The sequence below is a fragment of the Leptodactylus fuscus genome, chromosome 7 (assembly GCF_031893055.1).
Source record: "Leptodactylus fuscus isolate aLepFus1 chromosome 7, aLepFus1.hap2, whole genome shotgun sequence".
Lineage (NCBI taxonomy): Eukaryota > Metazoa > Chordata > Amphibia > Anura > Leptodactylidae > Leptodactylus > Leptodactylus fuscus.
Genome location: NC_134271.1, coordinates 103,231,099 through 103,245,452, shown reverse-complemented (window position 1 = coordinate 103,245,452; position 14,354 = coordinate 103,231,099). Strand labels below are relative to the sequence as shown.

The window sequence follows — 14,354 nt, the reverse complement described above, 5'->3', positions numbered from 1 at the left end:
GCCGCAATTTTGCCAAAAACCGCAGCCTTTCATGTTTACCTGCAAAGTGGCTTAGATTCCAATTGACACATTACATAAAAATATCTGCAGAAGACATGCTGCGATTTCAAAAACTGCTGTGTTTTTGTAAATTGCAGCATATCCATTATACCTACAGAAACCCTGGCATTTTCTCTGCAGCGGAAACACATAGCTGTGCCTTTCCACCGAGATTTTTCCCGTAGTGCTTTTTTGCTGTGGCCCACTATGTGCTACGGTCTCATGTTACGGAACACAGCTAAAATAGGCTGTGTTTTGGGCACGTGGGGTGGAAACATGCTACATAATAAGAATTCTATCAAAAACAAAAGGGTTAAGGGGGCATTCACATGGAGTAACGCCAGGCGTGTATTACAGCCGTACACGCCGGCGCTACGGCAGGCTGCTGAACACTTCCCATTCACTTCAATGGGAGCGCTTGTAAACGCCGCTGTTACGAGCGCTCCCATTGAAGTGAATGGGAAGTGTTCGGCAGTCTGCCGTAGCGCCGGCGTGTACGGCTGTAATACACGCCCGGCATTACTCCGTGTGAATGCCCCCTAATAGTTAAACAATATTCCTGCAAAGTTACTTCAAAAGCTGTCTGCAAGTGTATCTAGAAGAATTGATGGAAGACAAAGAGTGGTCACACCAACTATTGATAGGATTTAGATTTCTCTTTTGTTCATTGACATCATTTACAATATTGTGAATTAGCAAAAATAAACTATTAATTCAGTTTTTTTTTAAAACATTCTTACTTTGCATCTGCCTAAATCATATGCACAGTAGTGTAATATATGTCAAAATCTGTGTCAAATCCAAAATGTGTGAGCAAACTATTTAGCAGATGACAGACTTTCCCCCGATTCCTGCAGCTCGTCTCCAATCCTTATCTGTCACCTCTCATGTAGGCACCATCATACAGCGAAATGATGCTATTATATCCAGTTGGGAGTACACAATTATTTATAGCTGCTCTGATTTCTTAATCCAATAATTGAATCTCTACCCCCAGTGGTATGATATGGAACTGCCTACCCTGCCAACCCCTTCTCATGGCTCTGCTTTCAGAGGAGTTGTGTATACATAGGTTCACAAAGTAGTCTTTATACTAAAAGGATATAAACAACATGTCAGATGAAACCCTTAAGAAGTATTGCTTTATCTCACTTCCAGCTGTGGCAGTGGGAATCAGATGACTTCAGTCACTTGATCTCAGTACTAAGTAGTCACACGGATGTAAAGTATACAGTGCCAAGCTGACCACACAAAGAAGCACATACCAGTCTCTAGTGGGTAGAAGAGTTGCTTTCATCTTAGGTTAAGCAATGCTTCTTCAGAATGAGATATCACAATGGACAGAGTATTATTAGAGATGAGCGAACACTAAAATGTTCGAGGTTCGAAATTCGATTCGAACAGCCGCTCAATGTTCGTGTGTTCGAACGGGTTTCGAACCCCATTATAGTCTATGGGGAACAGATACTCGTTAAGGGGGAAACCCAAATCCGTGTCTGGAGGGTCACCAAGTCCACTATGACACCCCAGGAAATGATGCCAACACCTCTGGAATGACACTGGGACAGCAGGGGAAGCATGTCTGGGGGCATCTAACACACCAAAGACCCTCTATTACCCCAACATCACAGCCTAACAACTACACACTTTACACACTCAATACCACCTCTCTGACAGTAGGAAAACACCTTGAAACATGTGTATTTGGCACTTGCAGTGAGGAGAGCTTGTCACCAGCAGTGAATTTGGCCCTTGTAGTAAGTTGAGGTTGGCACCAACATTTGTTTTGAAAATCAGGGTGGATTGAGCCTCTAACCAGCAGAGTTTGGGCAAATTCATGGTGGAGGGAGCCTCTAAAAACCCCAGTTTGGACCAATTCATGGTGGAGGGAGACTCTAAAAACCCCAGTTTGGACCAATTCATGGTGGAGGGAGACTCTAAAAACCCCAGTTTGGACCAATTCATGGTGGAGGGAGCCTCTAAAAACCCCAGTTTGGACCAATTCATGGTGGAGGGAGCCTCTAACCAGCCCAGTTTGGACCAATTAATGGTGGAGGGAGCCTCTAAACAGCCAAGTTTTGGGAAATTCATGGTGGAGGGAGCCTCTAACCAGCCCAGTTTGGACCAATTCATGGTGGAGGGAGCCTCTAAACAGCCCAGTTTGGGCAAATTCATGGTGGAGGGAGCCTCTAACCAGCCCAGTTTGGACCAATTAATGGTGGAGGGAGCCTCTAAACAGCCCAGTTTGGACCAATTAATGGTGGAGGGAGCCTCTAACCAGCCCAGTTTGGACCAATTAATGGTGGAGGGAGCCTCTAACCAGCCCAGTTTGGACCAATTAATGGTGGAGGGAGCCTCTAACCAGCCCAGTTTGGACCAATTAATGGTGGAGGGAGCCTCTAAACAGCCAAGTTTTGGGAAATTCATGGTGGAGGGAGCCTCTAACCAGCCCAGTTTGGACCAATTCATGGTGGAGGGAGCCTCTAAACAGCCCAGTTTGGGCAAATTCATGGTGGAGGGAGCCTCTAAAAAACCCAGTTTGGACCAATTCATGGTGGAGGGAGCCTCTAATTAGCCCAGTTTGGACCAATTAATTGTGGAGGGAGCCTCTAACCAGCCCAGTTTGGACCAATTAATGGTGGAGGGAGCCTCTAACCACCCCAGTTTGGGCAAATTCATGGTGGAGGGAGCCTCTAACCAGCCCAGTTTGGACCAATTAATGGTGGAGGGAGCCTCTAACCAGCCCAGTTTGGACCAATTAATGGTGGAGGGAGCCTCTAATTAGCCCAGTTTGGACCAATTAATTGTGGAGGGAGCCTCTAACCAGCCCAGTTTGGACCAATTCATGGTGGAGGGAGCCTCTAATTAGCCCAGTTTGGACCAATTAATTGTGGAGGGAGCCTCTAACCAGCCCAGTTTGGACCAATTAATGGTGGAGGGAGCCTCTAAAAAACCCAGTTTGGACCAATTCATGGTGGAGGGAGCCTCTAATTAGCCCAGTTTGGACCAATTAATTGTGGAGGGAGCCTCTAACCAGCCCAGTTTGGACCAATTAATGGTGGAGGGAGCCTCTAAAAAACCCAGTTTGGACCAATTCATGGTGGAGGGAGCCTCTAATTAGCCCAGTTTGGACCAATTAATTGTGGAGGGAGCCTCTAACCAGCCCAGTTTGGACCAATTAATGGTGGAGGGAGCCTCTAACCACCCCAGTTTGGACCAATTCATGGTGGAGGGAGCCTCTAACCACCCCAGTTTGGACCAATTCATGGTGGAGGGAGCCTCTAAACAGCCCAGTTTGGGCAAATTCATGGTGGAGGGAGCCTCTAACCAGCAGAGTTGGGGGAAATCAGGGTGGAGGGAGCCTAGTATTAGCAGAATTGTGCAACGCTTATGGTGGATGAGTATGAGGATGCGGAGGAATTGGAGAGGTTGAGTACAGACATGGAGTTTCATGTTGGGGTGCTTTACACAGGTGGGCACAAAAATGACGGCTCTACCCAGTGGTGGTTCATTTTTATCAAAGTGAGCCGGTCGGCACTCTCAGCTGACAGACGGGTGCGCTTGTCAGTGATGATGCCACCGGCTGCACTGAACACCCTCTCAGATAGGACGCTGGCGGCAGGACAGGACAGCACCTCCAAGGCATATAGGGCAAGTTCAAGCCACAGGTCCAACTTCGACACCCAATACGTGTAGGGCGCAGAGGGGTCGGAGAGGACAGGGCTGTGGTCGGAAAGGTATTCCCGCAACATGCGCCTATACTTCTCACGCCTGGTGACACTAGGACCCTCCGTGGCGGCACTTTGGCGAGGGGGTGCCATCAAGGTGTCCCAGACCTTAGACAGTGTGCCCCTCGTTTGTGTGGACCGGTGAGAACTTGGTTGCCTACTGGAGGAACTGCCCTCCCTGCCGCCAACGTCACATGCTGGAAACATCTCCATCATATTCTGCACCAATTGCCTGTGGCAAGCATTGATGCGATTGGCCCTCCCCTCTACCGGAATAAAAGACGAGATGTTGTTTTTATACCGGGGGTCAAGGATAGCAAAGATCCAGTACTGGTTGTCCTCCATGATTTTGACAATACGCTTGTCGGTTGTAAAGCACCCCAACATGAACTCAGCCATGTCTGCCACAGTGTTAGTTGGCATGACTCCTCTGGCCCCACCGGAAAGTTCAATCTCCATTTCCTCCTCATCCTCCATGTCTACCCATCCGCGCTGCAACAATGGGACGATTCGAAGTTGCCCGGAAGCCTCCTGTATCACCATCACATCATCGGACAACTCTTCTTCCTCCTCCTCCTCCTCCTCCTCCTCCATTAAACGCAGTGAAGCGGACAGATGTGTGGACCTACTCTCCAGCTGTGACGGATCGGATGCTATCCCTAACTCCTCTGTGTGATCTGAGTTATCCCTGATGTCAATCAGGGATTCTCTCAGAACACACAAGAGCGGGATTGTAAGGCTCACCATCGCATCCTCAGAGCTCACCCTCCTTGTGGACTCCTCAAAGACCCGTAGGATGTCACAAAGGTCTCTCATCCATGGCCACTCATGGATGTGAAACTGAGGCAGCTGACTTTGTGGCACCCTAGGGTTTTGTAGCTGGTATTCCATCAAAGGTCTCTGCTGCTCAACCACTCTATTCAACATCTGAAACGTTGAGTTCCAGCGTGTGGGGACGTCGCACAAAAGCCGGTGTTGTGGCACATGCAGGCGTTGCTGGAGAGATTTTAAGCTAGCAGCGGCTACTGTCGACTTGCGAAAGTGGGCGCACATGCGCCGCACTTTCACCAGTAGCTCTGGAACATTGGGGTAGCTCTTTAGGAAACGTTGCACCACTAGGTTGAAGACGTGGGCCAGGCATGGAACATGTTGGAGTCCGGCAAGCTCCAGAGCTGCTACCAGGTTCCGGCCGTTATCACAAACGACCATGCCTGGGCCCAGGTGCAGCGGCTCAAACCATATTGCCGTCTCATCGAGGAGGGCATCCCTCACCTCGGAGGCAGTGTGCTGTCTGTCCCCCAAGCTGATCAGCTTCAGCACAGCCTGCTGACGTCTACCAACGCCAGTGCTGCAACGTTTCCAACTCGTAGCTGGGGTCAATCTAACAGCGGAGGAGGAGGCGGTGGCGGAGGAGGAGGCGGTGGCGGAGGAGGAGGCGGTAGAGGAGGAGGAGGAGGAGGGGGGTGTTCTTCTCGTGTCCCTGCCAGGAATGTTAGGCGGGGAGACGAGGTACACCGGGCCAGTTTGGGAAGCAGTCCCAGCCTCAACTACATTCACCCAGTGTGCCGTCAGTGAAATGTAGCGTCCCTGTCCGCATGCACTTGTCCACGCGTCGGTGGTCAAGTGGACCTTTGTGCAAAGCGCGGAACTAAGGGCCCGCCTGATGTTGAGTGACACGTGCTGGTGCAAGGCGGGGACGGCACACCGGGAGAAGTAGTGACGGCTAGGGACGGCATAGCGAGGTGCCGCAGTTGCCATCAGGTCCAGGAAGGCGGGAGTTTCAACAAGCCGGAACGCCAACATCTCCTGGGCCAGCAGTTTAGCGATGTTGGCGTTCAAGGCTTGCGCGTGTGGGTGGTTAGCAGTGTATTTCTGCCGCCGCTCCAATGTCTGAGAGATGGTGGGTTGTTGTAAAGAAACGCCTGATGGTGCCTTTGATGGTGCAGGAGAAGGAGATAAGACAGGACCAGGGGAGGATGAGGTAGAAGTCAACAAAGTGGCGGAGGCAGATGAAGTGGTGTCCTGGCTCGTCCTCTGGAGTGCATCGCCAGCACAGTCAGCAGTGGCAGTGGCAGAGGCAGAGGCAGAGGCAGTGGCAGTGGCGTGAACGGCAGTCGGCCTTTGTCCTGCCGTTGCTGCCTGCCACTGATTCCAGTGCTTGGATTCCAAATGACGGCGCATTGAAGTGGTGGACAGGTTGCTCTTCTCAGAGCCCCTAATCAATTTCGAGAGGCAAATTGTGCAGACAACACTATATCTGTCCTCGGCGCATTCCTTGAAAAAACTCCACACCTTCGAGAAACGTGCCCTCGAGGTGGGAGTTTTTCGGGGCTGGGTACGAACTGGAACATCTTGGGAGATTCCGGGTGTGGCCTGGCTTCGCCTAAGCTGCTGACCTCTGCCTCTGCCTCTAGCTACCCTTTTTGGTGCTGCACCTGCCTCAACATCCACACTACTTTCCCCGCTTGACATCCCCCCTGTCCAGGTCGGGTCAGTGTCCTCATCATCCACCACTTCCTCTTCCAACTCCTGTCTCATCTCCTCCTCCCGCACAATGCGCCGGTCAACTGGATGCCCTGACGGCAACTGCGTCACATCATCGTCGATGAGGGTGGGTTGCTGGTCATCCACCACCAAATCGAACGGAGATGGAGGAGACTCTAGTGTTTGAGCATCTGGATACAGATGCTCCTCTGTTAGGTTCGTGGAATCGTGACGTGGAGAGGCAGGTTGAGGGACAATGAAAGGAGCGGAGAACAGCTCTGGGGAGCAGGGACAGTTTGGGTTATTGTTCTGTAAAGCTTCGGAATTTTGGGAGGAAGGAAGACAAGACTGTTGGGTAATAGGAGGAGAGGAGGCAGAGTCTGACTGGCTGCTGGACAATGTGCTGTAAGCGTTCTCTGACAGCCATTGCAAGACCTGTTCCTGGTTCTCGGGCCTACTAAGGTTTGTACCCTGCAGTTTAGTTAATGTGGCAAGCAACCCTGGCACTGTGGAGTGGCGCAATGCTTGCTGCCCCACAGGAGTAGGCACGGGACGCCCTGTGGCTTCACTGCTACCTTGCTCCCCAGAACCATTCCCCCGACCTCGCCCACGGCCTCGTCCACGTCCCTTTCCGGGAGCCTTGCGCATTTTGAATTCCTAGTTAGAAATTGGCACTGTATACCAGTAGTAAAAATTGTGGGTGCACGTAACCCCAATATATTCTTTGAATTCCCAGTCAGAAACTGGCACTATATGGCAGTAGCAAGAAATGAGGGTATTTGTATTCCCAATATACTCTTTGAATTCCCAGTCAGACAATGGCACTGTATACCAGTAGTAAAAATTGTGGGTGCACGTAACCCCAATATATTCTTTGAATTCCCAGTCAGACACTGGCACTATATGGCAGTAGCAAGAAATGAGGGTATTTGTATTCCCAATATATTCTTTGAATTCCCAGTCAGACAATGGCACTGTATACCAGTAGTAAAAATTGTGGGTGCACGTAACCCCAATATATTCTTTGAATTACCAGTCAGAAACTGGCACTATATGGCAGTAGCAAGAAATGAGGGTATTTATAACCCCAATATATTCTTTGAATTCCCAGTCAGACAATGGCACTGTATACCAGTAGTAAAAATTGTGGGTGCACGTAACCCCAATATATTCTTTGAATTCCCAGTCAGAAACTGGCACTATATGGCAGTAGCAAGAAATGAGGGTATTTATAACCCCAATATATTCTTTGAATTCCCAGTCAGACAATGGCACTGTATACCAGTAGTAAAAATTGTGGGTGCACGTAACCCCAATATATTCTTTGAATTCCCAGTCAGAAACTGGCACTATATGGCAGTAGCAAGAAATGAGGGTATTTGTATTCCCAATATACTCTTTGAATTCCCAGTCAGACAATGGCACTGTATACCAGTAGTAAAAATTGTGGGTGCACGTAACCCCAATATATTCTTTGAATTCCCAGTCAGACACTGGCACTATATGGCAGTAGCAAGAAATGAGGGTATTTGTATTCCCAATATACTCTTTGAATTCCCAGTCAGACAATGGCACTGTATACCAGTAGTAAAAATTGTGGGTGCACGTAACCCCAATATATTCTTTGAATTCCCAGTCAGAAACTGGCACTATATGGCAGTAGCAAGAAATGAGGGTATTTGTATTCCCAATATACTCTTTGAATTCCCAGTCAGACAATGGCACTGTATACCAGTAGTAAAAATTGTGGGTGCACGTAACCCCAATATATTCTTTGAATTCCCAGTCAGACACTGGCACTATATGGCAGTAGCAAGAAATGAGGGTATTTGTATTCCCAATATACTCTTTGAATTCCCAGTCAGACAATGGCACTGTATACCAGTAGTAAAAATTGTGGGTGCACGTAACCCCAATATATTCTTTGAATTCCCAGTCAGACACTGGCACTATATGGCAGTAGCAAGAAATGAGGGTATTTGTATTCCCAATATACTCTTTGAATTCCCAGTCAGACAATGGCACTGTATACCAGTAGTAAAAATTGTGGGTGCACGTAACCCCAATATATTCTTTGAATTACCAGTCAGAAACTGGCACTATATGGCAGTAGCAAGAAATGAGGGTATTTATAACCCCAATATATTCTTTGAATTCCCAGTCAGACAATGGCACTGTATACCAGTAGTAAAAATTGTGGGTGCACGTAACCCCAATATATTCTTTGAATTCCCAGTCAGAAACTGGCACTATATGGCAGTAGCAAGAAATGAGGGTATTTATAACCCCAATATATTCTTTGAATTCCCAGTCAGACAATGGCACTGTATACCAGTAGTAAAAATTGTGGGTGCACGTAACCCCAATATATTCTTTGAATTCCCAGTCAGAAACTGGCACTATATGGCAGTAGCAAGAAATGAGGGTATTTGTATTCCCAATATACTCTTTGAATTCCCAGTCAGACAATGGCACTGTATACCAGTAGTAAAAATTGTGGGTGCACGTAACCCCAATATATTCTTTGAATTCCCAGTCAGACACTGGCACTATATGGCAGTAGCAAGAAATGAGGGTATTTGTATTCCCAATATACTCTTTGAATTCCCAGTCAGACAATGGCACTGTATACCAGTAGTAAAAATTGTGGGTGCACGTAACCCCAATATATTCTTTGAATTACCAGTCAGAAACTGGCACTATATGGCAGTAGCAAGAAATGAGGGTATTTATAACCCCAATATATTCTTTGAATTCCCAGTCAGACAATGGCACTGTATACCAGTAGTAAAAATTGTGGGTGCACGTAACCCCAATATATTCTTTGAATTCCCAGTCAGACACTGGCACTATATGGCAGTAGCAAGAAATGAGGGTATTTGTATTCCCAATATACTCTTTGAATTCCCAGTCAGACAATGGCACTGTATACCAGTAGTAAAAATTGTGGGTGCACGTAACCCCAATATATTCTTTGAATTCCCAGTCAGACACTGGCACTATATGGCAGTAGCAAGAAATGAGGGTATTTGTATTCCCAATATACTCTTTGAATTCCCAGTCAGACAATGGCACTGTATACCAGTAGTAAAAATTGTGGGTGCACGTAACCCCAATATATTCTTTGAATTACCAGTCAGAAACTGGCACTATATGGCAGTAGCAAGAAATGAGGGTATTTATAACCCCAATATATTCTTTGAATTCCCAGTCAGACAATGGCACTGTATACCAGTAGTAAAAATTGTGGGTGCACGTAACCCCAATATATTCTTTGAATTCCCAGTCAGAAACTGGCACTATATGGCAGTAGCAAGAAATGAGGGTATTTGTATTCCCAATATACTCTTTGAATTCCCAGTCAGACAATGGCACTGTATACCAGTAGTAAAAATTGTGGGTGCACGTAACCCCAATATATTCTTTGAATTCCCAGTCAGAAACTGGCACTATATGGCAGTAGCAAGAAATGAGGGTATTTGTATTCCCAATATACTCTTTGAATTCCCAGTCAGACAATGGCACTGTATACCAGTAGTAAAAATTGTGGGTGCACGTAACCCCAATATATTCTTTGAATTCCCAGTCAGACACTGGCACTATATGGCAGTAGCAAGAAATGAGGGTATTTGTATTCCCAATATACTCTTTGAATTCCCAGTCAGACAATGGCACTGTATACCAGTAGTAAAAATTGTGGGTGCACGTAACCCCAATATATTCTTTGAATTACCAGTCAGAAACTGGCACTATATGGCAGTAGCAAGAAATGAGGGTATTTATAACCCCAATATATTCTTTGAATTCCCAGTCAGACAATGGCACTGTATACCAGTAGTAAAAATTGTGGGTGCACGTAACCCCAATATATTCTTTGAATTCCCAGTCAGAAACTGGCACTATATGGCAGTAGCAAGAAATGAGGGTATTTGTATTCCCAATATACTCTTTGAATTCCCAGTCAGACAATGGCACTGTATACCAGTAGTAAAAATTGTGGGTGCACGTAACCCCAATATATTCTTTGAATTCCCAGTCAGACACTGGCACTATATGGCAGTAGCAAGAAATGAGGGTATTTGTATTCCCAATATACTCTTTGAATTCCCAGTCAGACAATGGCACTGTATACCAGTAGTAAAAATTGTGGGTGCACGTAACCCCAATATATTCTTTGAATTACCAGTCAGAAACTGGCACTATATGGCAGTAGCAAGAAATGAGGGTATTTATAACCCCAATATATTCTTTGAATTCCCAGTCAGACAATGGCACTGTATACCAGTAGTAAAAATTGTGGGTGCACGTAACCCCAATATATTCTTTGAATTCCCAGTCAGAAACTGGCACTATATGGCAGTAGCAAGAAATGAGGGTATTTGTATTCCCAATATACTCTTTGAATTCCCAGTCAGACAATGGCACTGTATACCAGTAGTAAAAATTGTGGGTGCACGTAACCCCAATATATTCTTTGAATTCCCAGTCAGACACTGGCACTATATGGCAGTAGCAAGAAATGAGGGTATTTGTATTCCCAATATATTCTTTGAATTCCCAGTCAGACAATGGCACTGTATACCAGTAGTAAAAATTGTGGGTGTATATAGCCCCAATTCTATTGCTAGGGGACTTGCAGGGTATTTCTGGGGTGAAGGTGGGGGGGCACACCGTTGGAACGGGTATCGGGGTATATATCGGGTATACGGGAATACACTGACAGTGTATTCCATTCAGGATCCTGGGAAAGCTGGGTTGCGGCGATTGAGCCCGTCAGTGCCACGTTACACTGACAAGCTTCTCCCTGGAATTTAGCTCTTACAAGAGCTGTTGGTTGTCTTCTCCTTCCTATCCTAGCCTGTCCCTGCCTACCCAGAATCTAAGCCCTAGCTAGCTGGACGGAAACCTCCGTCCTCGGTGAATTGCAAGCTCAGAATGACGCGAAGCTGGGCGTCGCTGTTCTTTTAAATTAGAGGTCACATGTTTTCGGCAGCCAATGGGTTTTGCCTACTTTTTTCAACGTCACCGGTGTCGTAGTTCCTGTCCCACCTACCCAGCGCTGTTATTGGAGCAAAAAAGGCGCCAGGGAAGGTGGGAGGGGAATCGAGTAATGGCGCACTTTACCACGCGGTGTTCGATTCGATTCGAACATGCCGAACAGCCTAATATCCGATCGAACATGAGTTCGATAGAACACTGTTCGCTCATCTCTAAGTATTATTACTGAAGTGAGTCCAATATTATCTTACCCTACTATACATATAGTGAAGTGGTTATAAAGCATATGCAAAGGGTTGACATTAGAGGAAGTACATCTTATACTCATCTGGGATTTTTTGGCAAATATTGTGGAAAATGCAAAACGGCTTTTAGGGAATTTTTAAAATAGTGTAAAAAAGCTTCTTAAAACACTGAAATGATCTGATTTATTTGTAGGATGTATTTGATGTATTTGTAATCCTGTAGTAGCATAAGTATAATTTTACTTCTAAAGGTTCATGGGTAACAGAGCATGGTTGTGGTAAAACTGAGGTCACAAACCCATTAAAGGGGTAGAATGACATCATCAGACTGGTGTGGTGACATCAGTAAATGTAAAACACCTCGCTGAGTACCAGAGGAGACAGTGGAGAAGAAAATAATCTTCTTTGCTCACATCATTTGGCGGAATGGAAGAGGAAGGGATTGTCTCTAACTGTATTAGATGGGCCAACAAGCACAGACCACATTCCCATTAGTTCAGACTATCTGCTCTCTGAACTCTTCACCTTTCTCTTTTCCGTGTGGAATACGCTGTGCACCTTCACCTTCTGATTCTGCAATATCTAATCATTAAAGTGGAGTGACCTTTTTATTTCTGTTCAGTGGGACCTGAAATATGGAAACTTTCTCATCTATCACTTATGGACAGGCAAATCTTTACTGTCCTGCATATCTGACCATTACTCCTAGTAATCTGTACTGTCCTTCAAACTGCAAAGCTACATGAATTTGCCCGTAGCAAAATGTTTTCTCTTTTATGCATTGTCAGGAGCCTGTCTAACTGGAAAGAGGTTTGTCACTGTGTCAAAGAGGTGGAACACGTACAAAACTGTCTGTTTTCTTAATCCAATACACATCTTACTGCTCATCTATTGTAGTTTAGATTAAACATTCTTCTTAAAGGAGTTGCTTATGTAGCTTTGCCTACATAAGATTTGATTACTGTATTGAGAGTTCTAGAGCAGCATTGTGTTCTAGCCAGAGTCTCTGCTTGGCGAGTCACCAGTCAATGAGCGCTGAGGATCATTAACAAAAAGTTAAAAAATGGAAATAAACTCTGGGGCCAAATGCTTGGGCCAACACAGTAGCTTCACATCTTCAAATCTAAGACTCCTGGACTCCTTGAAGTAATGACTTTTTTGGATTCTAAAGAAAGGGAGAAAGGAACTGCCTTTGGATTCACGTATGACTTTCAGATGATGGAGCACAAGAATAAAGGTCCTATTACAGAGAAAGGGAAGGGCCATTGTCGACCTAAGATAACACAATAAGCACTTATTTGCATTAACCTTTTACAGAGACAAAAGATAGATGCAAACAGGTCAATATGCTTCCGATAAGCAATAATTTGTTATGCAACATGGAATATGCAACCGCTTGTTTGTCAGATGACCACTGGAAAATTTACTCGCCATTTATCAGGACACAAAATTCCCACAAATGCTCATACCCAGCACTAGACTTTGTAATAGAACTTACCCTGTTGCTGCAATGTCATGTTAATGTGGATAAGTACCAAGGAAATGTAAATGCATTCAAGCAATAGGTATTTGTAAGGGAGTGACTGAGATAAACACCTGCCATCCTAAACCATACCACCATTACAAAGGTATCCATCTGAAGTGAGTGCTATCGTCAGTAATGTTAAATCAGTGTTACTGCTGTGTATATGTCTCTTCACTGGGTCGCTCTCATAGGGCTATTGAACCTGGACATATGAGAAGAATAGTATATACAGTTAGCAGCATCGTGAAATGCACAACACATCTCTAGGATAAGTGGCTATCACATGGTTATAACCTTTGGAAAATAAAGAAAGACATTAAAAAAATAAGAATCCTATCCTATCCTACTAATCCTAAAATGTGAAAGTTTGTCCTACTAATATTATAAATGTGAAAGTTTGGATGTTTGTTAATCAATCATGCAAAAATGGCTGAATGGATTTGAATGAAATTTGGCACATCGATAGATTGTAACCTCAATTGAAACATAGACTACTTTTTATGACATGGCTTCACGACTGTTCTGAATTTATGTTCATATACTATATTAAGCATCTCTTGGCAGCAGTTTATCTCAGCTTCTGATAAAGCCAGGTCTGTTATCTCTCTACAGTATATAAACACACACTAACCCTCAGTCCATTGTGTACATGTATTTGCATATTATTAGAGAAGAAGTCACAGAGTTCTCCTCAAGCGGAGCTGAGGGGAATCATCCATATCAACAACACATTCATTATATGGCAACCCAATGAGCTTCTGAGATGCTGGAACAATCATAGGCACAATGCGAGGAACAAGTTCAGCAGCAGGCCAACTTGAGAGATGCCTAAATGCTGGAGCATGCGGATCATCGATGCCAACAACACGCTGATTATATGGCTTCCCAGCAAGCTGCTGAGATGCCGGAACAATCACGGGCACAGTGCAAGGAACAAGTTCAGTAGGAGGCCAGTTTGACAGCTGCTGAAATGCCAGAGCAGGCGGATCATCAACGCCAACAACACGCTCATTATATGGCATCCCAGTGAGTTGCTGAGATGCCGAAACAATCACAAGCATGGCATGAGGAGCAAGTTCAGCTGCAGGACAGCTTAAGAGCTGCTGAAACGCCAGAGCAGGCAAACCATCGATGGTAGCAATTTGCTGAATATAGGTGGGTCATCGACGCCAACAACACACAGATAAAGTCACGGGCAGAGGCTAGTATAGAATAAGAATCAAATATGAGAATTATGGAGAAAGGTAGCCACAGAATCTTGTATCTGGATTCCGTATTTCTTTGGAGAATTGATAAATAATGGATGCTGAGGGTTTACATCTAAAAGCTGACAAA

The 14,354-nt window shown here is 45.5% G+C and overlaps 1 protein-coding gene across 1 annotated transcript in view; it reads left to right on the top strand.

Annotated features, from left to right (window-relative positions):
- The window catches only part of CDCA4 (cell division cycle associated 4), a 120,274-nt gene extending 106,304 nt beyond the window's left edge, over positions 1–13,970 (top strand). Inside the window, exon 3 of the transcript XR_012717253.1 lies at positions 13,958–13,970. The gene's annotated coding sequence lies outside the window, so the exon portion shown is untranslated. The remainder of the gene's footprint in view (positions 1–13,957) is intronic.
- The last annotated feature ends 384 nt before the right edge of the window (positions 13,971–14,354 follow it).